This window comes from Microcaecilia unicolor, chromosome 2, assembly GCF_901765095.1.
Source record: "Microcaecilia unicolor chromosome 2, aMicUni1.1, whole genome shotgun sequence".
Classification (NCBI taxonomy): Eukaryota; Metazoa; Chordata; class Amphibia; order Gymnophiona; family Siphonopidae; genus Microcaecilia; species Microcaecilia unicolor.
In genome coordinates this window covers 427,601,621-427,626,869 of record NC_044032.1, presented here as the reverse complement: position 1 = coordinate 427,626,869, position 25,249 = coordinate 427,601,621, and positions in this window count along the sequence as shown.

Sequence of the window (25,249 nt, the reverse complement as noted above, 5' to 3'; positions counted from 1 at the left end):
GAGTAATATTTGTGGAGAAAATGACCCAGTAACCCAACAAACTACCGTTTTCTCCCGGTTCAAAACTAAATGATGATCTTTTAGCTGGTCTGCCACATGTTCTAAACAAGTTTGGAGTGGCTGTAAATCAACTGAATTTAAATCCATATAATAGACGAAAAGAAAGTAATCTGCATAAGAGTATGAACTAATCCCCAAAGATTGAACAAGTATAGCAAAAGGACTAGCAAACAGATTAAAAAGTGTTGGGGAAAGCACCAACCCTTGAGGGACACCACATGTCAGGGAGGAGAGAGCAAAAACAGAGGAAGTCTGAACTACCTGAAAGAAATGTTGCCCGAGAAAAGAAGCAAACCAGTCCAGAACTATACCAGCAATACCACGGCAGGAAAGACGGTGTAAAAGAAGATTGTGATTAATGAGATCAAATGTCGCTGATAGATCAAGGGAGACTAACAAAGTAATTTTTTCCCCTTTCCAAATTACTATGAAGTTCATTTAATAGAGCAGTAATCACTTATGCAAGCAATAGAACTGGCATAACGGTGTGCACCTAAATGCTGGAGATATGCATGTAGAATTCTATAAGTTACACGAATGTGAACCCCTCCCATGCTCTACCCAGGCTCCATCAATGTGCATGCCTACCTGTAAAATATGTGTTATGTAAGATGCATAGAGGGGCTTTTTCAAAAGGGACGTCCTCGTTTCGATTTGGACGTCCTTGCAAAACGTCCCGATCCAGGAGTGGTCAAACCCGTATTTTTGAAACAAGATGGATGTTCATCTTTTGTTTCGATAATATGGTCAGGGACGTCTAAATCCTGAAATTTGGTCGTCCCTAGAGTTGGTTGTCCCTAGACTTGGTCGTTTCTGATTTTCGGCGAAAATCGAAACCAAGGACGTCCATCTCAGAAACGTGAGGAGCCAGCATTTGTAGTGCACTGGTCCCCCTGACATGCCAGGACACCAACTGGGCACCCTAGGGGGCACTGCAGTGGACTTCATAATTTGCTCCCAGGTACATAGCTCCCTTACTTTGTGTGCTGAGCCCCCCAAACCCCTCCCCCAAACCCACTACCCACAATAGCCCTTATGGGTGAAGGGGGGCACCTAGATGTGGGTACAGTGGGTTTCTGGTGGGTTTTGGAGGGCTCGCTGTTTCCTCCACAAACGTAACAGGTAGGGGGTATGGGCCTGGGTCCGCCTGCTTGAAGTGCACAGCACCCACTAAAACTGCTCTAGGGACCTGCATACTGCTGTGATGGACCTGAGTATCACATCTGAGGCTGGCAATCAATATTTTTAAAGATATTTTTTGAGGGTGGGAGGGGGTTAGTGACCACTGGGGGAGTAACGGGAGGTCATCCCCGATTCGCTTCAGTGATCATCTGGTCATTTCGGGCACCTTTTTGTGCCTTGGTCGTAAGAAAAACACAACCAGGTAAAGTCGTCCAAGTGTTCGTCAGGGACATCCTTGTTTCTTTCAATTATGGGTCGAGGACGTCCAAGTGTTAGGCACACCCAAGTCCCGCCTTTGATACGCCTCCAATGTGCCTCCGATACGCCGCCCTTGAACTTTGGCCATCCCTGCGACTTAAAGCAGTTGGGGATGTCCAAAATCGGCTTTTGATTATACCGATTTGGACGACCCTGTGAGAAGGACGCCCATCTTCCGATTTATGTCGAAAGATGGGCGTCCTTCTCTTTTGAAAATGAGCCTGTTTGTGTGTTACAGTGGGCCTGTACACAAAGAACCAAACCACAGTTCAGAAGCAACAAAAAGTCTTTATTAGTGTAAGTTGGGTTCAGACACAGAAATAAGGCTGTCTTGTTTATTGAGCATTTGATATTCTACTGTTACTGATGCATCAGATCATAGTGGTTTACATTAAAATTAAAAAAAGGAATTCCACATTCAGTAAAGAAAAGTAACAACATTCAAACCAAGGGCATTCGCTACAATTAAACACAACAAATGTACAACAGCAACAAAATAACAAAACCATCATAACAGGACAAAATGTGCTGCATCTCTACTCACAGCCAACACCGTAACCAATTGCAGAGAGAGCAAAACCAAAAGCCTGTTAAAAACAAAAGGTGGTCACATAGGTTCATCATAAAGATTTAGGGGGGAATTCATCAAGCAGTGTTGGGGCCTTAACATGCATGAAAGGAATTGCAAAAAGCCTATTTTATACCTATAGACTTTTAGCATGCCCTAATTACCTTAATGTGCATTAAGGTGCGTTAAGGCCCAAATGCTGCTTGATGAATCTCCCCCCCCCCCCCCCCCCCCTTATTCAGGCAAACAAAAAAAAAATGGCCTGGTTCCTAAAGAGGACAACAAGTTAGGTTGAAAAAAAGTCCTCAAAGCAGTCCCAGGCACCAAATAAAGAAGCCTGTCCTACCTGTAGGCTATCATGTCCAAAGTTCATCTTGGCAATCCTTAGCAGTCCTGGGATCTGTCCAGCAGACTCCTTCCTCTCCCCTCTATGCTATCTGATATTCCATAATCCCAGGCTTTTATACTTCTTGGTTGAAGGAATGTTTTTCAGATGAACCAGGGTTCTCATACACACTCTCATTTGCACATATCTGCAGAATAGTGCTTAGGCAGATATTTTACAGCTTCATACATATGTGCACACATGCATATGTATACCATTATTCTACACATTTACATGCATAATTGGCATGTGAATATTAGTACCTATTTTATAGACTTAGATAGGGCCTGATATTCAAAAAAAGCTGAGTTCCTAAATTTATGCTCCTAAATTTGTGCCCTATTTTCAGCCAAACGTAGGAGCCTAAATTTTCAGCCGAAAATTCATCTTAAATTAAAAGCTGAAAATTAGGGGTAGATTCCAAGATGGCGCTGTGAATGGACGCACCTGTGTTTGCTCCTGGAGGCTGCTGTGTTTGTGAGTTTTCCTCGGTGCCTCTGTAGCCTTGTCAACGATGGGGAAGCGGAGGAGGAAGGTAAAGGAATATCCCTCAGTTCCTGTGACCTCCTCGACGATGAAACAAACAACCCTGCAATTTCCCAGGCAGCAACCGGGTCCTCAGGGAACTTCGACCCCCTCTGCAGCTCTCGGCCCTTCGGAGTCGATCGAGAGTGGAAACGGGGCTTCCCTGAGCCCTGTGGAGCGAATTGCACCTCCCCAGCCTGGAGGAGAGTTGCTGGCTGTTCAAACAGAGACAGATGCCGAAGTGGCTCAGCTGGTCCTGTCCGAGGGTGTGACTGCAGCAACGGAGATAGATTCTCAACTTCGGGAAACATTACTACAACAGGCTTCAAAGGTATTGCCTCAAGCTATTGTTTCCAAGTTAGCTCGTGCTGATAGTATATCTCAATCTCCTCCTGTGGCTAGTGGAGTGATTAGACCAGCAATTGTGACGCTGGAGTCACTATGGGATATGGTTTACAATATCCAAACCTCTATGCAAACTACTTCAAAGCAGAATTCTTCTGATATTGAAGTTCTTTCTGAGGCTGCCCTGCTTCAAGCACAAGTGACTGCACAGCAAACCCAGAAATTGGAACATGTGGATATCAAAATTCAAGAAATGGGATCTATAGAAACTGCTTTGGTTAAAGACAATAATTTCCTACATAAACGACTTGAATACTTGGAAAACCAGACTAAAAGACTTAACCTTAGGTTTCTTAATTTTCCCAAATCGCCGTTAATTTCTCCCTTGGAGATGGTTAAAAAATATTTGGTGGACATTCTAGGAATAGACAAGGACTCACTCCCTCCCATTACACGGGCTTATTACATCGGGAGTACTGGAGTGGTGGTAGGAACCCCCCCCCCCCCCCCCCCGTAATAGGGGAAGGAATGAATCTTACCTCATTCCTAGAAAGCTCATTAGTAATAGTTACTCAGAGGTTAACTCTGCTTGCCACTTTTGCGCTGGAGCCCGATAGGAATGCCGTACTACGGCTTTCATTGAGACATTTAGAAAATCTGTTTTTGGGCTCAAAGGTCCGTATCTTTCCAGATCTCTCACGGCCTACACAGATGAGACGAAGGGCCTTTTTGGAATTTCGCCCCAGGGTGGTGGCATTGGGAGCAAATTTTGTCTTGCAATTTCCTTGTTTCTGTAATGTGATGCTTGAGGGTAAACATTTTCAGTTTGTAGACCCAAAACAGTTGAAAGAGTTTATTGATGCAAGAGTTGATGTGAATATAGTAAACCTTCCCTAATCAGCAGGCTGGAGTCTGAACCAGAGGAAACATCTATTGATTGTTAAATTTTGTATTTTTTTTTCTCTTTCTTTTTTTTTTTTTAATTTTCTTAATCTTGGAATCAAATTTCTTTAACTTGTGGACAAACGGGCTGTAAAGATATATACTTATTATTTTTGTTTCCTAATGTTAAATAATGCTGATTGCATATTCACTTTAAGTGGTGATGTATGGAAAATTTAAATAAATAATTAAAAAAAAAAGCAAGCTGAAAATTATGATTATAAATTTAGGCCTGCCATTTGTTTGCCTAGATTTATGAGCCTAGTGCTGAAAATCAGTACTAAGCTCCTAACTTCTTTTCGCCATCCTAAACCTGCCCCTGTTACCACCTACTTTTTATTTATTTATAATTCTTTTTATTTATTTCCATATTACAAAACCATATAGAAACATTACAGAAATTATAGAAATATACTAATCGAATAGAATCATAAAATAACATAAAGAATTGTACATACATTCTCCACCCACAATATCAGATTCAAGATCAAGGAACTATAAAAACTAATATCATAACATACATTATGTACTTAAATCAAGAGCAGAAGTTCCTTCAGTGATAACAATCAGGCAGCAGTTCTTAATTGGGAAGCTACACCAACAGGGCCTTTCATCTGCTCCCTACTAACCACGAATTCTTGCAATTTCTTGGGGTCAGAGAAAATATAATTATTAGATTCAAAGGAAATACAACATCTGCTAGGAAACTTTATGAAGAAGGTAGCCCCTAGGGCTAATACCCTTGACCGAAAAGTCAAGAGCTCCTTCCTTCTCAATTGAGTCTCCTTAGCTAGGTCTGGAAAAATACTAATTTTCTCCCCCATGAAAAGGTCATTTGTATGATGAAAATATAACCGCAACACATTTATCTTGTCTAATTCAAGAGCAAATGAAACCAGTAAAGTTGCACGTTCTTTTTCAATAGAAGTCTCTAGAAATTCTGTAAGATTCACTTCTTCTTGAGGTGGCTGATCAGTATTTCTTACTTTTCTTTTTATGTAATAAGTTTTTGTTACTGGTGGATGATTTTCTGCTGCCAACCCTAAAATATCCTGGAAATATTTCTTTAATAGTTCTGATGTAGAAATAAAAGGTGAAACAGGAAATTTCAAAAATCTCAGATTTTTTCTTCTGAGTTGGTTTTCAAAATATTCCAGTTTCCTCGTTTTAGCAGCATTATCCTTAATTACTGACTCCATTACCACTTTAACATTTTTAACCTCCTCTTCTATAGTCTCAATCCCTTTTGTGTGTTCTTCCATCTTGTTAGACAATAAAACAATATTATTTTTCATTTCCACTGTCTCCCCTCGAAGGGAGGCTGTTATTTGAAGGAGAGAAGAGTTAAGCCCTTGGATAGCGTCCCAAAGATTGTCAAGCGTGACTTTATGAGGTCTTACCAAACTGCATTGTTCACCGGGAGCGTTCCCCCTGTTCAGCGTGGGAGTAGATGTTACCATCCCCGCTCCAGTTGGTATATTTCCAGGGGGACTACCCATGAGCTGACCTCCTCCAGGGAACAGGGAAACGAAGCCCACTTCGGACGTCTCCGAGGCCCTGCATAACAGCTCCGTCGAGCTTCCGGGTCGCGGCGGGGTTTCACCTGCAGGAGGGCTAAGAGACACTCCCTCCGGACTGCTGTTTGCTGTTGGAATTGCAGTTACTTCCGAGGTTACCACTGAGTTCGCCGGCGTTCGGATACCAAATGCCTCTAAGATAGGTTGGCGTGTGGTGGGGTTTAGCGCCGGGCCCGAGGAGGTTGGGGCTCCAGTTTTGCCCTTTCTTTTCCCCATACTGCTATGAGGAGCGCGCCAGATTCCAACTCTATTCTTGGGCAGAAGAGCACTCCGATCGCACATCTGCTCTAAACCGCCATCTTGAATCCTTCCCTAGAGACCACCTACTTTTTAAGCTCCTAAATTTAAGTGTATAGTGAAATTTTGAGTAATGATTTATGCACTCAACATTAGCAAATTTTCAGAGGCCAATTTACGAGCATAACAAAGTTAGGGCATAAAGGGCCAGATCCTATATAAGGTGCGGTATATAGAATATGCTTAGTTGATATCCCAGTGCCTAAAACTATGCACCACCATTTACACCATGGTGGAGGTTGGGAGGCGGGGATAGTGCGGGGCAGACTTATACGATCTGTGCCAGAGCCGGTGGTGGGAGGCGGGACTGGAGGTTGGGAGGCAGGGATAGTGCTGGGCAGACTTATACGGTCTGTGCCAGAGCCGGTGGTTGGGAGGTGGGGCTTGTGGTTGGGAGGCGGGGATAGTGCTGGGCAGATTTATACAGTCTGTGCCCTGAAGAGCATAGGTACAAATCAAAGTAGGGTATACACAAAACGTAGCACACATGAGTTGTCTTGTTGGGCAGACTGGATGGACCGTGCAGGTCTTTTTCTGCCGTCATCTACTATGTTACTATGTTACCATTTACACCAAGGAAAACGTGGCAAAAATCCCAGCACGCAGATTTAAGCACAGAGGGGCTATATTCTACAGCAATGTGCATAAATTTTGGAATTTATTATTTATTTATTTATTTGTTACATTTGTATCCCACATTTTCCCACCTATTTGCAGGCTCATGCCCATGAAATGCCCATTTCCTCACCTATAACCATGCCCTCTTTTGCCTGCGCGCTTTAGAAGTTAGGCACACTGCCTTATAGAATATTCTTAGCAAGTTGTGCAAGTAATCCTATATAATAATTCTCACCTCCAACGTTCGAATGTGCCTGGGACTGTGCCTCCTCGGAGGTGGTCTGCTAGGCAGGCACGCACTGACGTCAGTGACAGCTGATACCAAAGCAAGGGGAGGAGTAGGGAAACACGCGGAGTATGTTTCCCTACTCCTCCCCCTGCCTGGGAATCAGCTGTCATTGCGCCACTCCCTGCCACTTCGGAGCAAGTGGCAGGGAGCGGGGCAACACAGACCCCCCCTCACCCACCGAGTTCCACACTCCGCCCTCCCTCCGATTACAACAACCCCCCCTGCATTACGGCCCACTGGACCCCCCTTCCGCGACACTGTCGACCCCCCTTCTCGGCAAAAACTGTCCCCCGCCGCCGTCCAGTACCTGTGCTGACGGGGGACCCCAACCTCCGTCAGCCGAAGTCCTGTGCTGGCCTTCGCGGCATTGCTTCTTCAATGCTCTTCGGTTCAAGTTCTTCCATGTGTGTCTGACGTCAGACACACACAGAGGAACTTGAACACAAAATCATTCAAGAAGCAACGCCGCGAAGGCCAGCACAGGACTTTGGCTGATGGGGGTTGGGGTCCCCCGTCAGCACAGGTACTGGATGGCGGCGGGGGACAGTTTTCGCTGAGAAGGGGAGTCAACAGGGTCACGGAAGGGGGGGGGTGAAAACGGAGGGAGGGCAGAGTCTGGAACAGTGAGGGAGGGTGGGGGATGGCCTTGCTAGCGACCGTTTCCTTCCCTTTTGAAACGGGCATGTTTTACTAGTTTCTAATGATTGCCAATTAGTGCTCATTATTGCTTGTTAAGGGCTGTTATCAATGCTAATTGGCTTGTTAAGTCAATTAAGTTAGGCGCTGTGTTACAGAATACGCCTGGGTTTTGGTGTGGATCTCTAGGAGCACTATATAGAATCCGGGGGGTAATTCTTTGAATATCGAACCTGTTGTGGACAATATATTCAAATCCTCAGTTTGGTTGAAACCCTCACAAGGCAAATAGAAAGTCACAAACTATTTGTAAAGTATGATGAATAAAATGGAGAATGTTTGGTGAGGCCCCACCTGGAGTATTGTGTTCAGTTTTGGAGGCCATATCTTGTGAAGGATGTGAAAAAAATGGAAGGGGTGCAAAGAAAAGCTACGAGAATGGTATAGGATTTGCGTTACAAGACGTATGAGGACTTGCTGACCTGAACATGTATACCCTGGAGGAAAGGAGAAACAGGGGTGATATGATACAGACGTTCAAATATTTGAAAGGTATTAATTTGCAAACAAACCATTCTGGAGAGGGGAAGGCGGTAGAACGAGAGGACATGATATGAGAGTGAAGGGGGACAGACTCAAGAAAAATGTCAGGAAGTATTTTTTCATGGAGACAGTGATGGATGCTTGGAGATTTCTTTATTTACAGCAACGAATAACAAAAATACAGAAATCATATAAATACCAATATTCACATGCCTAACACAAACCATTCTATCACCAAAACAATCCCTTCTGCCCCTATACATATATACACCCCTCCCCCTCCCTTTCCCCCCCCTTATTCCCCCCCTAAAATTACAACCAACACAACATCACAGTAACTATAATCATAAGGCCTTTAACCTCACATGCTTCCACCACAAGGACACCATCTGTGAATCCCTCTCCACTCGTTCCCATTGCGCCACTTGCTGTACAGCCCGCACCACATCCCAACTGACCTGTTCAATGGATCGATCTTCTTGGTGCAGGGATACCCGGCAACGAGCCATCCAAAGACAGAACCGGAGAATGAGCGAAATCAAGAACCCCGTCCCCGGATCCAGCTGACCTCTCTTGAATCGATATCCATACACCCAGTCCGCATACGTATAGGAACGGAACGTGGGGATCTGGAGGAGAGCAGAAACCCTGTCACCCACCCCCCGGGAAAAGGGACAGTCCTTCAAAAAGTGGTCCATGGTTTCTAACTTCCCCACACATTCCCCCCTTGGACAATTCCTGTCCTGGATCTTCCTATCTCTCAGATTCTCTCTGACATATAATTTGCCGTGTAGGGACAGCCAGGCAATGTCCCGATATTTAGCCGGAATCCTCTCCGAATTGATATTCCGTAGCCCTTGCCTCAGCACTTCCCCGGGAGCATCCCTAAGTACCAGAGGGGACGAGAACATCTGGGAGCGCACTCTCTCCACCCAGATTCCTCTCTTCCCATCCCTAATCTCCCCCACTAGAATCCCCCAGACCCGAACTAATTTTACTAACGTTTTATAGTACCCTACCCTTTCCGGAGCCCCTTTCCGCAATACCCCTACCCTCTCCCCTCTCCTCCACCCCACCCAAACCCTCTCCCACCACCCCAGCACACTACTCGCCCACCCTGGAGGAGCCTGACCCACCGCTCTCCCTAGATTAAAGTGCACAAACAAAGAACTAAAAAACAAAACCGGATTGATCATCCCTACCCCCCCCTCCTTCCTAGATAGATATGTGGTGTTTCGTTTGACTGGATTCAACCGATTGCCCCACAGCAGCTGGAAGAAAATGCTATACAACGAGGCATAGCACTTTTCAGGTACCAAACAAATGTAGCTGATGAACAAAAAGAGGGGCACCAAATGGGTCTTGATGAGTTTCACCCGATCTTCCATGGACATTTTCCACCTCTTCCACCTGTCCACCCGCCCCTTTGCTTCCTGAAGACAACGGTCCCAGTTGAATTTAGCATAATCTCCTATCTCAAAGTAAATCCCCAAAACCCTCATTCTATCCACCACCCCCGGGAAACCCCCTCCTAATTCAAACTGCTCCCCTACTGGCCCTAACCACAAACTGTTGCATTTGTGGATATTCACCCGTGACCCTGTATCCCCTGCGAAATCGTGGATGAACTCCAAAAGTTTATCCCCTTCTGCTTTGTTTGCCACCCACACAGTAATATCGTCTGCGTATGCCACCACCCGCAACTGTTCTCCCGTGCTTACCTCCACCCCCCTCAATCCTCCCACCCCACCCTGCTCCAGACGCCTAATAAAAGGGTCTATAGAAAATGCATACAGCAAAGGGCTTAAAGGGCACCCTTGCCGAACCCCTGCCGTCAGCTCAAATTCCCCCCCTTTCCACCCATTGATCAATGGAAATGCATGTGCATGAGAATATAACAACCGTAATTGTGCCACCCAATCCCTAGGGAACCCGTAATACTCTAAAACCCGCCAGAGGAATCCCCATTGGACCCTGTCAAAGGCTTTTTCTTGGTCAAGCGCCACCATCAGCCACCCTGACCCCTCCTCCCGACTCCGCTCTAAACCTTCCCTCACCCATGCCGCAGCCTCCAGCACCCCTCTACCCGGCACCCCACAAGCCTGTGAGGCTGCCAACAAGTCCCCCGAGAATTGCCGCATACGCTTGAAGAGCATCTGCGCAAAGATCTTACGATCACAGTTTAGTAGCGCAATAGGCCTCCAGTTAGTTAACAGCTGCGGATCTTTGCCCTTACTTAACAAAATCAATGCAGACTCCAACAAGGATTTTGGAAGAGACCCCCTCTGACGTGCCTCTTCCCAGAGATCCAATAAAATCGGAGCCAGGCGCCTGCGAAACGTATGATAGAATTCTGCCGGCAGCCCGTCCGGCCCCGGAGATGTCCTCTTTCTCAGGGCCCCTATAGCCTCCTCAACCTCCTGCAGTGTCCAGGGGCACGAAAGGGCCTGGAGATGAGACCCCCAATTCCCCACCCCCGGAGTCCCTTCCACATACTGATCCATCCTCCCCCCATCCAAGTGCTGATCCGAAAAAAAAACCCCTGAAGTGCTCTTCCACCACCTTCAATATTCCCTCTTTGGAATCCTGCATCACCCCCCTAGTATCCCTAAAACCCTCCACCACCCTATGCTCTCTTCTTTCCCTACAACAAACGAAGGGATCTGGGCTAATCAATTTACCAAAGTCCCTCTCATAAACTAAAGAGGAATACCGATCGTATTGAGTCTTCTCTAACAGAGACTGTAATTCTTGGATATCCTCTTTCCTCCCTCCCTTGGAAATCAAATAATCCTTCCTTTGCTTCAAGGCCATCCCCAAACGTGTCCTTTCCCTTCCCCTCCTCCGTGCCTGTCCCATGAAAAGGAAACGCGTCCGTTTTTTCACCACCTCCCACCATTCTCCTCTGGAGGGAAAGATCCCCCGTAAGGATAACTGGTCTTCTAAAAAATTCAAATATTTCTTTTGAGCCTCCTCATCCTGGACCCATCTTAAATTCATCCTCCACAACCCCCTACCTATCCTATGAGCCGCCAACCCCCCTACTTCCACAAGAAGCAGTTTATGGTCGGAAAAATCCACGTCCAGCAGGCGAGGCCCCCGCTGGCATACCCCTCTACGAACCAAAAACCGATCAATTCGGCTCCTACATCTCCCCCTGCTAAACGTGAATCCATCCTCATCTGGGAAATGTTCTATGTGAACATCTATCAGCCCCCCCTCTTTCATGATCCCGAGCAAGCGCACCCCATCATATGTCACCTGTACCTTAGTACCCCCACTATCCTGTTTCCTAATAATTAAATTGAAATCTCCCCCCCAAATTACCTGGCGTGCAGTAAACAAGTAAGGCCTGATCTTCCCTAATAACAAACTGCGCTCCTTCCTAGTCTGCGGCCCATAAAGATTAATAATTCGCAACGCCATACCCTGCCATAATACGTCTACCACTAAACACCTCCCCACCCCGAGTTCCATCACACGCTGAATTTCCACCTTATGTGTCTTAAATAAAATCCCCACTCCCCCATATCGTTCCCCTGCCAGCCCCCACACCGAGGGTCCCCATCTCCAATCCCTGCGCGCCCTTCTCAGCTGCTCCAGGTTCTGCAAACGCGTTTCCTGAAGCAGAAAACAATCGGCCTTAACCTGAGAAAAGCACTCATAGGCCAAACACTGAGCTCTCTGGGAAGCCACACTCGCCACATTTAGGGTGGCGAACGTCAGAAGAAGCCCTGCCATACCCCCCATTAGGACTCATGCAACTCCTCACTCTCCTCCTTCCTTTGCATACTATCTACTCTCTGTGGCAACCTGCTACCCAGAATGTAATCCTCCTCTCCATTATCCCCTATCTCTGCCGCCCAGTCCCGTATCCCTGTATCCTGATCCCAACCTTCCCCTCCCCCCTCCCTCATACCTTTCTTCCTCCCTTTCTTCTTTTTAAACCCTACGGAATCCCCCCCTGCAACCTTCCCCTCTTGAACCTCTCCCCTCTGCACCCCCTCCCCCTCCTTTCCTACCTCTACATTACCGTCCCCTTGAGCTTGCTCCTGGCTAACCACCCCCTGCCCCATCCTCCTCTTACCCCCCCCTCCCTTCCCTACCGGAACCCCCTCCTCCTCCCCAACCTCAACATCTTCCACTTCCATCCCCCCCTCCTCGTCATGGGTACCCCTTCCCTTCCTACCTTGACTCCTTTCCCCCTTGACCTTTCCCCGACTCCTCTCCCCTCCTCCCTCTTCCTGAGGTCCCTTCTCCCCATCATCCCCCTTCCCCTGTATCTCTGCCCCCCCATCCTCTTCTTCCAAAATCTGAAATCGATTACCCCCCTGCCCCACCCCAGGCAACCCCTGTAATGTCAAACCCTTTCCCTTTGAAACCTTCCGTTTCTTTAATTTTGACACTTGAACCCACTCTCCCTTTCCCTCCTCCTCCTGTCCCCCTCTAGTCTCTAGACCCCCGCCCTCCTCTAACCGTAAACCCTCCTCTTCCCCCTGCCAACCACCCCTCCCCTGTACCCCCAAACCTCCCTCTCCTCCCCCTTCCTCCCAAGCCCTCCCAACCCCCAGACCCCCAGAACCCTGACCTAGATCCTGCCCCTCTCCCCGAATCATATTCCCCCTGCCCTCATCCCTCCTATTATGACGCGCCCTCGGGCAGTCTCTAAAGGCATGCCCCAGACCCCCGCACAAATTGCAACGGATAGAGGAACAATTTTCTGTATAGTGCTCCTTACTCCCGCACTTTACACACTGTTGTACTGGGCAAGACATACTATAATGGCGAAAGGATCCGCAACGGAAACACTGCCGTGGCTGTCCCTTGTAAAAACAGAGAATCCTGTCCCGGCCAATAAAAGCCGCAGAAGGAATGTGCTTGACCACTTGCCCTTCCTGTCTTAGCTTAACCCAAGCCCCCCACCCCCCTGCCCACACCCTACTTGGATCCGGGAGTTTGGATAACGGGGTTCTCAAATCCGCATGCCGCTGTAACCAGTAGGCCAGGTCTGCCCCTGAAATGGACTCGTTTCGTACCAATACAGTGACTTGCACCAAGTCAGGTCTACTAATAGGAATAACCACATAATTGCTCCAATCCCCCCTTCCTTTCACCCCCTCATACCTCTCCCAAAAGATTTCCATACCCCTCTGCGTTAGAAAACTAACATCGTACTCAGGCAAATTAACTGGGTGAATACAGGCATAGAAGTCCTCCGGCACAAACCCCAGGCCCATGACCATCCTCAAAACCGTCTCCCGAGAAGGCATAGCCCCCTCCCCCACCCATCTAATCTGCACCACATTCCTTCGTTTGGGGATTTGCCCCGCCCCTCTCCCTTCCCCCCCTTTCCCCCTTGATCCCTCCACAGACACTGGCCGCCCCCCCATCTCCCCTCCCCCCTCACCCCTCACCACCGCCGCAAAGGAAAGAGCACCCTGCCCCTCCCCCGCCCCCCTCACTTCTCCCCTACCCTTCTTCCCTTCCTCCGAATCCCGGCTCCCCACATCCCCCTCCCCCACCTTCCGACAAGAAAGCATACCCCTCTCTTGACCAAGACCCTCCCCCCGCCCCCCACCCTCCCCTCGCACACAGCCCCCCCTCAACCAGTTCAAACCCAGACCTTCAACTGGGACATCAGGAGCTTTAAAAATTAGTGCACTTTCAGAGCTTACTCTGGTCTGAGCAATTGGTCCAATGTCCTGCTCCATTCCATGCAACTCCTGTTCCAGTTCCTCTTTCTCCTGCTGATTCTCTATGTCCTGGGCACCATACCCTAGCAGGTCCCCTGCAAACTTGGCTGCAGATTGAACAGAGATCTCTCCTGATTCTTCCTCCTGTCCGTCCTGACCTCGCGGGCAGACCTGCTCTGAGCCAAGCTGCACAGCTGATGATAATTGATCACCAGAAACTGCTGCCTCAATCAGAGCACCTTTGGAGTGCTCCTGCAGTTGGAAGCCTGCTGGTTTTTGCTTCTCTTGCAATCTCTCCACACAGGTAAGTTCAATACTTTTTTCCACACCCTGTTCTTCTTCCCCACTAGTGGGTACTGAAAAAGTGTCCTGGGTGGAAAACCTGTCTCCATCTGTTTCAATAATATGAAAGTGTTGTAACTTTGTGTCTTTTCCTTTCTGTTCTACCGGAATACCTGAGGCCAAACAATCCGCCCCTCCCCCTTCTCCTGGAGCTGTATCCAACCTGAGTACTCCCTCTTCCCTTGGGCTCATCAGGGCTTTCATAGTTTGCAATGTACTTTGACTGTTTGGACTTTGTACAATCTCTGTTACCAACTGCCTTTTGTGAAACAATGTTCCTGAGCTTAAACTGGTAGATTCCTGTGCTGGGGAAAAAACCTCCTGGCTCATAGTTTTAGATGTACCAGCCTGCATCCTCTCTTGATTCTCATAAACCTCCCTCAAGGGATTTGCAGAGCCTGTTTTTAAACAAGCAATTCTTTTTTCCTTCTGTTTCAGCAACTTTGTTAAGCGCTTTTCTTCAGTCTTATACTTTTGACCATGCTCTGCTGGGGCCAGCCTACTCATGGCTTTAGTCATTTTCAACCGTTTCCCCAGCTCCTCTATTTCCTTCTCCAGAGACTTGATGTGCCTCACCCGCTCCACCGTTTCTCTGGCACACTGTCCTGGGTCCATATTCTCCCACTCACCGGCCTCCTCCCCTTCTTCTGACCACTCTTCTTCACTGCCGGCTGCCTCAAATCCCAACTGGGCCTCCTGCCCCACCTCCATTCCTTCTTGTCCTTGCTCCTTCTGGGTCTGCACCTTTAGGGCCTCAACCTTCCTCCTTCCTCCCCCATGATCTTCAGGCTCCTTACCTGGACGCCGCTGGGTCATGGAGGAGGCATCAGATCCACAATCCTCCCTGGCCCTGGGCGCTTTACGGTCCAGGGGACTATGCTCCCTTCGTGCTGGAGGAGGGACTGGCTGAGAGCTACTCCGCCGGGCCTTCAGATCCTTCGGCCTTGTAGGCCCCATAGCCTGGGAGTTTCCTGGGCCTCTCTCCCCAGGCCCCCTCCGCATAGCTGGGGAAGGGACCAGGCCTGGCTCCCTTTCCTCAGAGCCTCTGACCGCACCTCCTTCCTGCCCTCTGTCTGACAACGACTGACGCTTGGAATGCCCTCCTGCGGGAGGTGGTGGAGAGGAAAATGGTAACGGAATTCAAACATGCGTGGGATAAACATAAAGGAATCCTCCTCAGAAGGAAGGGATCCCCAGAAGCTTAGCCGGCGGTGGGAGGTGGGGATAGTGCTGGGCAGACTTATACGGTCTCTGCCAGAGCCGGTGGTGGGAGGCGGGGCAGGTGGTTGGGAGGTGGGGATAGTGCTGGGCAGACTTATACGGTCTGTGGCCTGAAAAAGACAGGTACAAATCAAGGTAAGGTATACACAAAAAATGACACGTGAGTTTATCTTGTTGGGCAGACTGGGTGGACCGTGCAGGTCTTTTTCTGCTCCAGCTTGCTCTGATCCGCACGACCCAGCTTCTCCCTGCTTGCCTGCCCCGGTCCATCTACCCCAGCTTGCTCCAGCCTGCCTGATCCTGCTTCTCCCTGGCTGCTCCAGTCCAGCCTGCTCCAGCCTGCCAGATCCTGCCTCTCCCTGCCTGCTCCAGTCCACCAGCTACAGCTTGATCCAGTTTACATGATCCAACATCCTCCTGCTTGCCCCGGTCCATCTACCCCAGCTTGCTCCAGCTTGCCTGATCCTGCTTCTCCCTGGCTGCTCCAGTCCAGCTTGCTCCAGCCTGCCAGATCCTGCTTCTCCCTGGCTGCTCCAGTCCATCGGCTCCAGCTTGTCCCATCGGCTCCAGCTTGTTCCAGTTCAACTGATCCAGCCTCTTCCTACTTATTCATCTTCTCCAGCCTGCCTGATCCTGCTTCTCCCTGGCTGCTCCAGTCCATCGGCTCCAGCTTGTTCCATCGGCTCCAGCTTGTTCCAGTTTATCTGATCCAGCTACTTCCTGCCTGTTCATCTACTCCAGCCTGCCCGATCCTGCTTCTCCCTGGCTGCCAGTCCATCGGCTCCAGCTTGTCCCATCGGCTCCAGCTTGTTCCAGTTCAACTGATCCAGCTACTTCCTGCCTGTTCATCTACTCCAGCCTGCCCGATCCTGCTTCTCCCTGACTGCTCCAGTCCATCGGCTCCAGCTTGGCCCATCGGCTACAGCTTGTTCCAGTTCAACTGATCCAGCCTCTTCCTACTTATTCATCTTCTCCAGCCTGCCTGATCCTGCTTCTCCCTGGCTGCTCCAGTCCTTCGGCTCCAGCTTGCTCCATCGGCTCCAGCTTGTTCCAGTTCATCTGATCCAGCTACTTCTTGCCTGTTCATCTACTCCAGCCTGCCCGATCCTGCTTCTCCCTGGCTGCTCCAGTCCATCGGCTCCAGCTTGTTCCAGTCCGTCTATTCCAGCTTCCCCCAGCCTCTCCCAGTCCGTCTGCTCCAACTTGTTCCAGTCCCCCTGACCCAGCTTCTCCCTGCTCCCTCCAATCCATCTGCTCCAGCCTACTTGTTCCAGTCCATCAGCTCCAGCGTGTTCCAGCCTGCCTGTCCCAGCTGCTCTAGCATGTTCCAGTCCAGCTGCTCCAACGTGTTCCAGTCTGCCAGACCCTGCATCCCCCTGCTCGCTACAGTCCATATGCTCCAGCCTGCTTGTTCCAGTCCATCTGCTCCACCATGTTTCAACTCGCCTGATCCAGCCCCTAGCCAATCAACCTGTCTGCTAGCCAATCACCTGTTCCTGCCTGCCTGCTAGCCAATCAACCTGCCTGCTCAGCCATTGACTTACCTACCTGCCTGCCAGCTTTTCAGCCATAGACTTACCTAATCGCCAACCCAAAACCTTGCTTCAAGCCCTATCTATCTGCTTAATACTTCAGTCATTACATACTCACCCATTAACACCTGTTAACTGTTAACTGCTCAACACCTCAGTCACTATATAGTCACCTGCTACACCTCAGTCACTACCTATGGCCCCTGTCCATGTTCTCTTCCTTGCCCTGTCCCTTCCTAATCTTCTTTCCCCCCCACTCCCACTGTCTACCATTAGAACTACCCGCTGCCCTCCCACCCTGCCCGCAACCACAATACCCTATTCACCTCTATCCCTCACCTCACCATCCCTCTTGTCCCCCTCCTCCTTCCTGGCTCTCAACCTTCGGCACTTCCTTCCTGCCATTAACCCATCCCCTTTCCTCCTAAGTACACCCCGTCTTCGTCGCCTTCATCGCCCGACCTCCCCCACCCTCCTCCGCACTCTCTTGCTCCTCCTCCTGCTATCCGCAGGAGACATTAACCCTAATCCGGGTCCCCCCCACCTGTCCCCATCCTATCCTTGTGAACGGTCCCGGGATGTTTCCAATCTCGTCTCTATTCCCCTCCTTCCCCCCTCCTCCCTCCCCTTCTCATGCGCCTTGTGGAATGCCCACTCAGTCTGCAACAAACTGCCTCTCACCCACGATCTCTTTATCTCTCGCTCCCTTCAACTGCTCGCCCTCACCGAAACCTGGATCTCCCCGGAAGACACTGCCTCAGTTGCAGCCCTCTGCCATGGAGGCTATCTCTTCTCCCACACGCCCCGCCCAATCGGCCGTGGCGGAGGCGTTGGGCTACTACTATCACCCTCCTGTAGTTTCCAACCCCTCCACCTACCGCAATCTCACTGCTTCCCATCCTTCGAAGTCCATTCCATCCGGCTATTCTACCCGCTACCACTCAGAGTGGCAGTCATTTACCGCCCCCCAGATAAATCCTTCCCTTCCTTCCTTACCGACTTTGATGCTTGGCTCTCTGTCTTTCTTGACCCCTCATCTCCGTCCCTCATTCTCGGAGACTTTAACGTACATGCTGATGACCTATCCGACCCCCATACTTCTAAGTTCCTCACCCTAACATCCTCCTTCAACCTCCAGCTGTGCTCCACCACCCCTACTCACCGTGACGGACATTGTCTTGACCTCGTCCTCTCCTCCTCCGGCTCACCCTCCAATTTCCACGTCTCAGCTCTTCCTCTCTCCGACCATCACCTGATCACATTCACACTTCTTCACTCCCCCCCCCCCCTCCACCCCGTCCAACTTTAACCACCACCTCCAGGAACCTCCAGGCTATTGACCCCTCCACCCTATCATCTACTATCTCTAATCTCCTCCCCTCCATCACGTCCCTCGTAACTGTCGACACAGCGGTCTCCGCTTACAATACCGCTCTCTCCTCTGCTTTGGACACCCTCGCGCCATCCATCTCCCGTCCCACAAAGCGCACCAATCCCCAGCCCTGGCTGACTCCTTGCATCCGTTACCTTCGCTCCTGCACCCGATCCACTGAGCGCCTCTGGAGGAAATCTCGTACCCTTTCAGACTTCCTCCACTACAAATTCATGCTATCCTCCCTCCACTCCTCCCTATTCCGTGCAAAACAGGACTACTACACCCAATTGACCAATTCTCTCAGCTCCAACCCTCGTCGTCTCTTCACCACCCTTAACTCCCTCCTAAAAGTGCCCCCCGCTCCTACTCCCCCTTCTCTCTCTCCTCAATCACTGGCCAACTACTTCCGCGACAAAGTGCAAAAGATCAACCTTGAGTTCACGACCAAACCTCCACCTCCCCTTCACCCTTTAACCCTCTCCCTCAACCAACCTACCCAGGTCTCCTTCTCCTCCTTTCCTGAGATCACCGAGGATGAAACTTCCCGCCTTCTTTCCTCCTCGAAATGCACCACCTGTTCCTCTGATCCCATCCCCACCAACCTACTCAACACTATCTCCCATACTGTCACCCCCGCCATCTGTCGCATCCTCAACCTCTCTCTCTCCACGGCAACTGTCCCTGACACCTTCAAACACGCTGTTGTCACACCTCTCCTAAAAAAACCTTCACTTGACCCTACCTGCCCCTCTAACTACCGCCCCATCTCTCTTTTACCCTTCCTTTCCAAATTACTTGAGCGCGCCGTTCACAGCCGCTGCCTTGACTTTCTCTCCTCTCATGACATCCTCGATCCACTTCAATCCGGTTTTCGCCCTCTGCACTCAACAGAAACAGCACTCTCTAAAGTTTGCAATGACCTGCTCCTGGCCAAATCCAGAGGTCATTACTCCATCCTCATCCTCCTCGATCTTTCCGCCGCGTTTGACACTGTCAACCATGATTTACTTCTTGCCACGCTATCCTCTTTTGGATTCCAAGGCCCTGTCCTCTCCTGGTTCTCCTCTTATCTCTCCCACCGCACCTTCAGGGTACACTCCCATGGATCTTCCTCCACTCCCATCCCACTATCTGTTGGAGTTCCCCAGGGATCTGTCCTTGGACCCCTTCTCTTCTCAATCTACACCTCTTCCCTGGGCTCGCTGATCTCGTCTCATGGTTTCCAGCATCATCTTTATGCTGATGACACTCAGCTATACCTCTCCACACCTGACATCACCGCGGTGACCCAGGCCAAGGTATCGGCCTGTTTATCCGACATCGCGGCATGGATGTCCAACCGCCACCTGAAGCTGAACATGTCCAAGACCGAGCTCCTCGTCTTTCCTCCCAAACCCACTTCTCCTCTTCCTCCACTCTCTATCTCTGTTGATAACACCCTCATCCTCCCCGTCCCATCTGCCCGCAACCTCGGAGTCATCTTCGACTCCTCCCTCTCCTTCTCTGCGCATATCCAACAGACTGCCAAGACCTGTCACTTCTTCCTCTTCAACATCAGCAAAATTCGCCCTTTCCTCTCTGAGCACACCACCAGAACTCTCGTCCACGCTCTCATTACCTCTCGCCTTGATTACTGCAACTTACTCCTCACCGGCCTCCCACTCAGCCTTCTATTCCCCCTTCAATCAGTTCAGTACGCTGCTGCACGTCTTATATTCCGCCAAAACCGATATACTCATATCACCCCTCTCCTCAAATCACTTCATTGGCTTCCAATCAGATATCGCATACAATTCAAGCTCCTCCTCCTCACCTACAAGTGCACTCAGTCTGCGGCTCCTCACTACCTCTCCACCCTCATCTCCCCCTATGTTCCCGCCCGTAACCTCCGCTCACAGGACAAAGCCCTTCTCTCAGTACCCTTCTCCACCACTGCCAACTCCAGGCTCCGCTCATTCTGCCTTGCTTCACCCTATGCCTGGAACAATCTTCCTTTACCCATACGCCATGCCCCCTCCCTACCCATCTTCAAATCTCTGCTTAAAACTCACCTCTTCTATGCTGCCTTCGGCGCCTAACCGCTCTAGATAGACAGAATGCCCCAATCTATCCCCTCTATTAGATTAACTGCTCACTCGTCCTCTAGATTGTTCACTTGTCTTTAGATTGTTCTCTTGTCTTTTAGATTGTAAGCTCTTTGAGCAGGGACCGTCCTTCTATGTTTAAATTGTACAGCGCTGCGTAACCCTAGTAGCGCTTTAGAAATGCTAGTTAGTAGTAGTAGTAGTATGTTACTATGTTTTAATGCCTCTACACTGATTCATGGAGGAATCACACCTTGAATATTACATGCAGTCCTGGTAGTCGTATCTCAAACAAGATATAGCAGAACTAGAAAAGTACAGATAACAGCAACCAAAATAATAAAAGGGGATGCAACTGCTTCCCTGTAAAGAAAGGCTAAATAGGTTATGGCTTATTAGGTTGGAGGAGGGATGACTAAGGAGATATAGAGGGGCATAATCGAATGAAAATGTCTATCTTCATGGGCGTTTATCTCCGAGAACGGGTCCGTGAAGGGGCGGACCAAACCGTATTTTCGAAAAAAATAGACGTCCATGTTTTATTCAACAATGTGTGAGCTGGGCGTTTTTGTTTTTCAGCGATAATGGAAAATGAAAGCGCTTAGCTCAAAAACGAATAAATCCAAGGCATTTGTTCGTGGGAGGGGCCAGGATTCGTAGTGCACTGGTCCCCCTCACATGCCAGGACACCAACCGGGCACCCTAGGGGGCACTTTTACAAAAACAAAAAAAAAGGTAAAAGAGCTCCCAGGTGCATAGCACCCTTCCCTTGGGTGTTGATCCCCCCAAATCCCCCTCAAAACCCACCGCCCACAAGTCTACACCATTACTATAGCCCTAAGGGGTGAAGGGGGGCACCTACATGTGGGTACAGTGGGTTTGGGGGGCGGTGTGGAGGGCTCCCATTTACCAGCACAAGTGTAACAGGTGGGGGGGGATGGGCCTGGATCTACCTGCCTGACGTCCACTGCACCCCCTAATAACTGCTCCAGTGACCTGCATACTGCTGCCAGGGAGGTGGGTATGACATTTGAGGGTGAACATAAAAAGTTGTGAAACGGCATATTTTTGTGGTTGGAGGGGGTTTGTGACCACTGGGGGAGTCAGGGGAGGTCATCCCTGACTCCTTCCAGTGGTCATCTGGTCATTTAGGGCACTTTTTGGGGCCCTATTCGTGGAAAAACAGGGTCCAGGAAAAGTGCCCTAAATTTTCGCTAAAAACGCATATTTTTTTTTCCATTATCGGCGAAAGGCGCCTATCTCTGATCGGCCGATAACCACGCCCCATTTCCGCCTTCACCACGCCTTTGACACGCCCCCATCAACTTTGTCCGCATCCACGACGGAGTGCAGTTGAAAACGTCCAAATTTGGCTTTTGATTATATCGCTTTATTCGTTTTTGTGAGATAAACGTCTATCTCCCGATTTGGGTCGCAATATAGGCGTTTTTCTTTTTCAATTATAAGCTGGATAGAAGTTTGGGATGCTCATAGGCAAAAATTTATGGATTTTTCAAAATTGTTCCTGATTTTCAAACTTTTTTTTTTCCAGTTTATTTCTCAAATTAATTTTAATAAAATTTTAACACACTAGGGGCTAGATTCTTTATACAGCACCAAAAAATCGGCACAAAAAAGTGTTAGCCGTGCTTAAAGTTAGGTGCAGTTTATAGAATAGCGCTTACATGTGGGACAGGCATGGCCATTTGCACCAACTGAAACATGGTGCAAATGTATGTGCCTAAGGGGCCCTTTTATTAAGCTGCAGTAAAAAGGGCCCTGTACTAGCCGTTTTTGCCGTGCGCTGGGACCCTTTGTACCGTACAGGGTAAAAAAGACTGAAAAAAAAGAAATGGCCCTGTGGGTAAGATTGCATTTACCGCATGGCCATATAGGGGGAGCACTTACCGCCACCTCATAAGGGATCCCACGCTAACCCGGCAGTAACCCCCTGTGGAAATATTTTTCAAATATTTCTGCTAGCGCTGAAAATGGCACGTGTTGGGCCAGAAGTACTTACATATTGGCATGCGGTAAACCCACATTGGGCTTACCGCTGCTTAGTAAAATGGCCCCTAAATGAGGTACACATCCCTGTTATTCTATAACAATGTGCATTAATTTTAGGAACGCTCGTTTACACCCATGATCTGCCCATTTCTGTGCCCCCCTTTTCAGATCACATGTAAATTTTAGGTACGGATCCCATGCCTAAATTTACATGCATAAATCCCGATTAAATCTAATTAATGCCAATAATTGCTTGTTACAAATACAATTATTGGTGCAAATTAGCTCATTATTCAATTAAATTGCACACATAATGGGCATGAATCCAAACTTGTGCATGCAATTTTTGGTGACTTTTATAGAATTAGAGGGTAGATGTTTATGTTTGCAACTTGATTATACATGTTGCATGTAGTTTAATGCTCACTGATTTCACATGCATGCTAAGAAACTGAATTCATACTAATGAATGTGCATCTCTGCTAGAAGCCTATAAAGTCATGGGGGTGGGGGGACATTGAACTATGGAATGGTTGTTTATGTATTGTGAAAGATCCGTCCCTCCTCCAGGGGTCCTCAGGATCTTGCCTCTGCCCTGGCCACTCCGGTTAAGAATCAGGAGACCTGGCTCAGCCTCCTAGCCCACTTCAGTCCCCACGGCAGGGCTCAAAGAAATCCAAACTCCAGAAAGCAAAATCAGTCAGTATCTTTATTCCCTTGGTATTCACAGTCCAGTAGTTCAGAAATAAAGCAGGCACATCTTACATTCTTATGTTTTTAAGAAAGGGAACTATGTATCAAAATAAAGATAAATACAAAAATCACAACTGAGTTAAATCTGCAGTGGTACATCCAATAGTACACTTTATTTAACTTAAGAAAGTTTACATTAAAAAGTACCACAGGAAGTAGAGGAGGCAATATCCCGGCATATGACATTGTTTATGAGGGGAAAGAAGTCCAGAGAAGATAAGATAGGAAACCAAGAGCAACCAACACTTCTCCACAAATGTTGCTGAACAATTTCTGATGGTGGACCATTCTTTTCATCTGGGGTCCCATATCCCTTAGTTCCCCCTGCATACTGGTCACCATCTGACTCAGCTGTTCCACAGCAGCACCCAGAGCAATGTCAGAGCTGGGAAGGTAGGAGGAGCAGCAGTCCTCAGACCCAGTGTGTAATGCTCAGGAACAGGCATGCTTTGATGGCTGTTATTAGGCAGAGGGACCTGCTCCAAACAGAGGAGCACCTGAGGAACGTTGTTCTCAGCACAGAGTGAAAGAGCTGAGCACCAGGTTAAGAACCAGGGAAACCAAAGCTCAAATGCTATTCATGCGCCTTGTGATCTTGGGTACAGGGCTGTGCCAACCCGGTAAGCGGGGTAAGCACCGCAGGAGGGCTCTTGCCTTCAAGGGCGCCGTGCCGGCCGCCATGTTGCCGTCCAGTTGTATTTAAAAACATTTTTAAAAATAAACCTTGCCTCGTTGGCGCGTCAGCGACTATGCACATGTGCTGCTGCTGCCTTCCCGCGCGCAGCGCTTGGCTCTATGGCATTGGCGTTGGCGCATCGGCGACTATGCGCATGCACTGCTGCTGCCTTGCCGCACGCAGCGCTCAGCTCTATGGCACCGCCCAGCTCTTCCATGCGGAGTACATTGCAAGGCAGGTCCAACCGTCCGTGACAGGTCCGTCCAACTTTGGACTGGGTGTTCCCCTTGTGCTGAGAGCTGCTGCTTGGATCCTCTGGGGAGGTCAGCTAGCCTGCGGGTGTAGCGACGGGTGAGTCACACCATTTTTTCCCTCTTCCGAGTCCTTCTGTAGCCCAGTAGATTGGGGCTCTGGGGCTTTTTTATGTAATATAGGGAAAAGGAAAAAAAAAATAATACTTACCTGGGGAATGTGTGGTTCCGGGGCGTCTTCAGGGGGTCCGGGGAACTGTGGGGGCATTTTGGTCCGGGGTTGAGGCCAAGAGGAGTGAGGAGCACTGCAGGTCCAGTGGGGCGTTGCGGGGTGCGGTGTCAGCATTTTCGGGCCTGTTTTAGGCCGTATTGATGGAGAGGGGCATTGGAGTGCAGCGGGAAGCTATGCTGGGGTTTTGGTGGCCTGGGAATGGTTGGGCACTTTCCCGGGCGTGGCGTGATGGTCCGGGGCCAATTTTGCGGGCTGGCGATGTTGGGCCAGACGTCCCGGTCGTCTTCGGGACAGTCGCGGGGCCGGAAGAAGGAAGAAACGGCGGCAGGGCGGCTGGTGGTGTGACCTGGCTACTAGAGGAGAGACGGAGGAAGATGGCCGGCGAATCCGGAGTCGTGTTCGGGAATGCGCAAAGCTCCATGTAGGCCAAAGCCGGGGCCTAAATTTTGGGCCGGCTTCGGAGCTTTTTTGTTTTTACCTCCGATTTTGGACAGTGACTTCGTGGACCAGAACCGGCGGGGGTCTTCGAGTGAGAGGAAATTCGGCAATCAGGTAAGGGGGTTTTAATCCCAAAATTTAAATTAGTTTAATTTTTAATTGTGAAAATGCGGTTTTTGATTTTTAATAAATTAGGTCTTTATCGGATTTGGACAGGGTTTTCTGTTTTGTGATCGGGGAATTTTTTGTGATTTTTCGGGTGAGTTAGTTTTGAGGTTTAATTATTTTAAATGTTAGTTTTAGTTAAAGTGTGAAAATAGGGGTCGTAAAATGGTTAAATTTGTTTTATTCGACACGGCGGGTTCAGAGGGAGGTGTTTGAATTTTTGGGATGTTTTAAAATAAAATTTGGGATTTT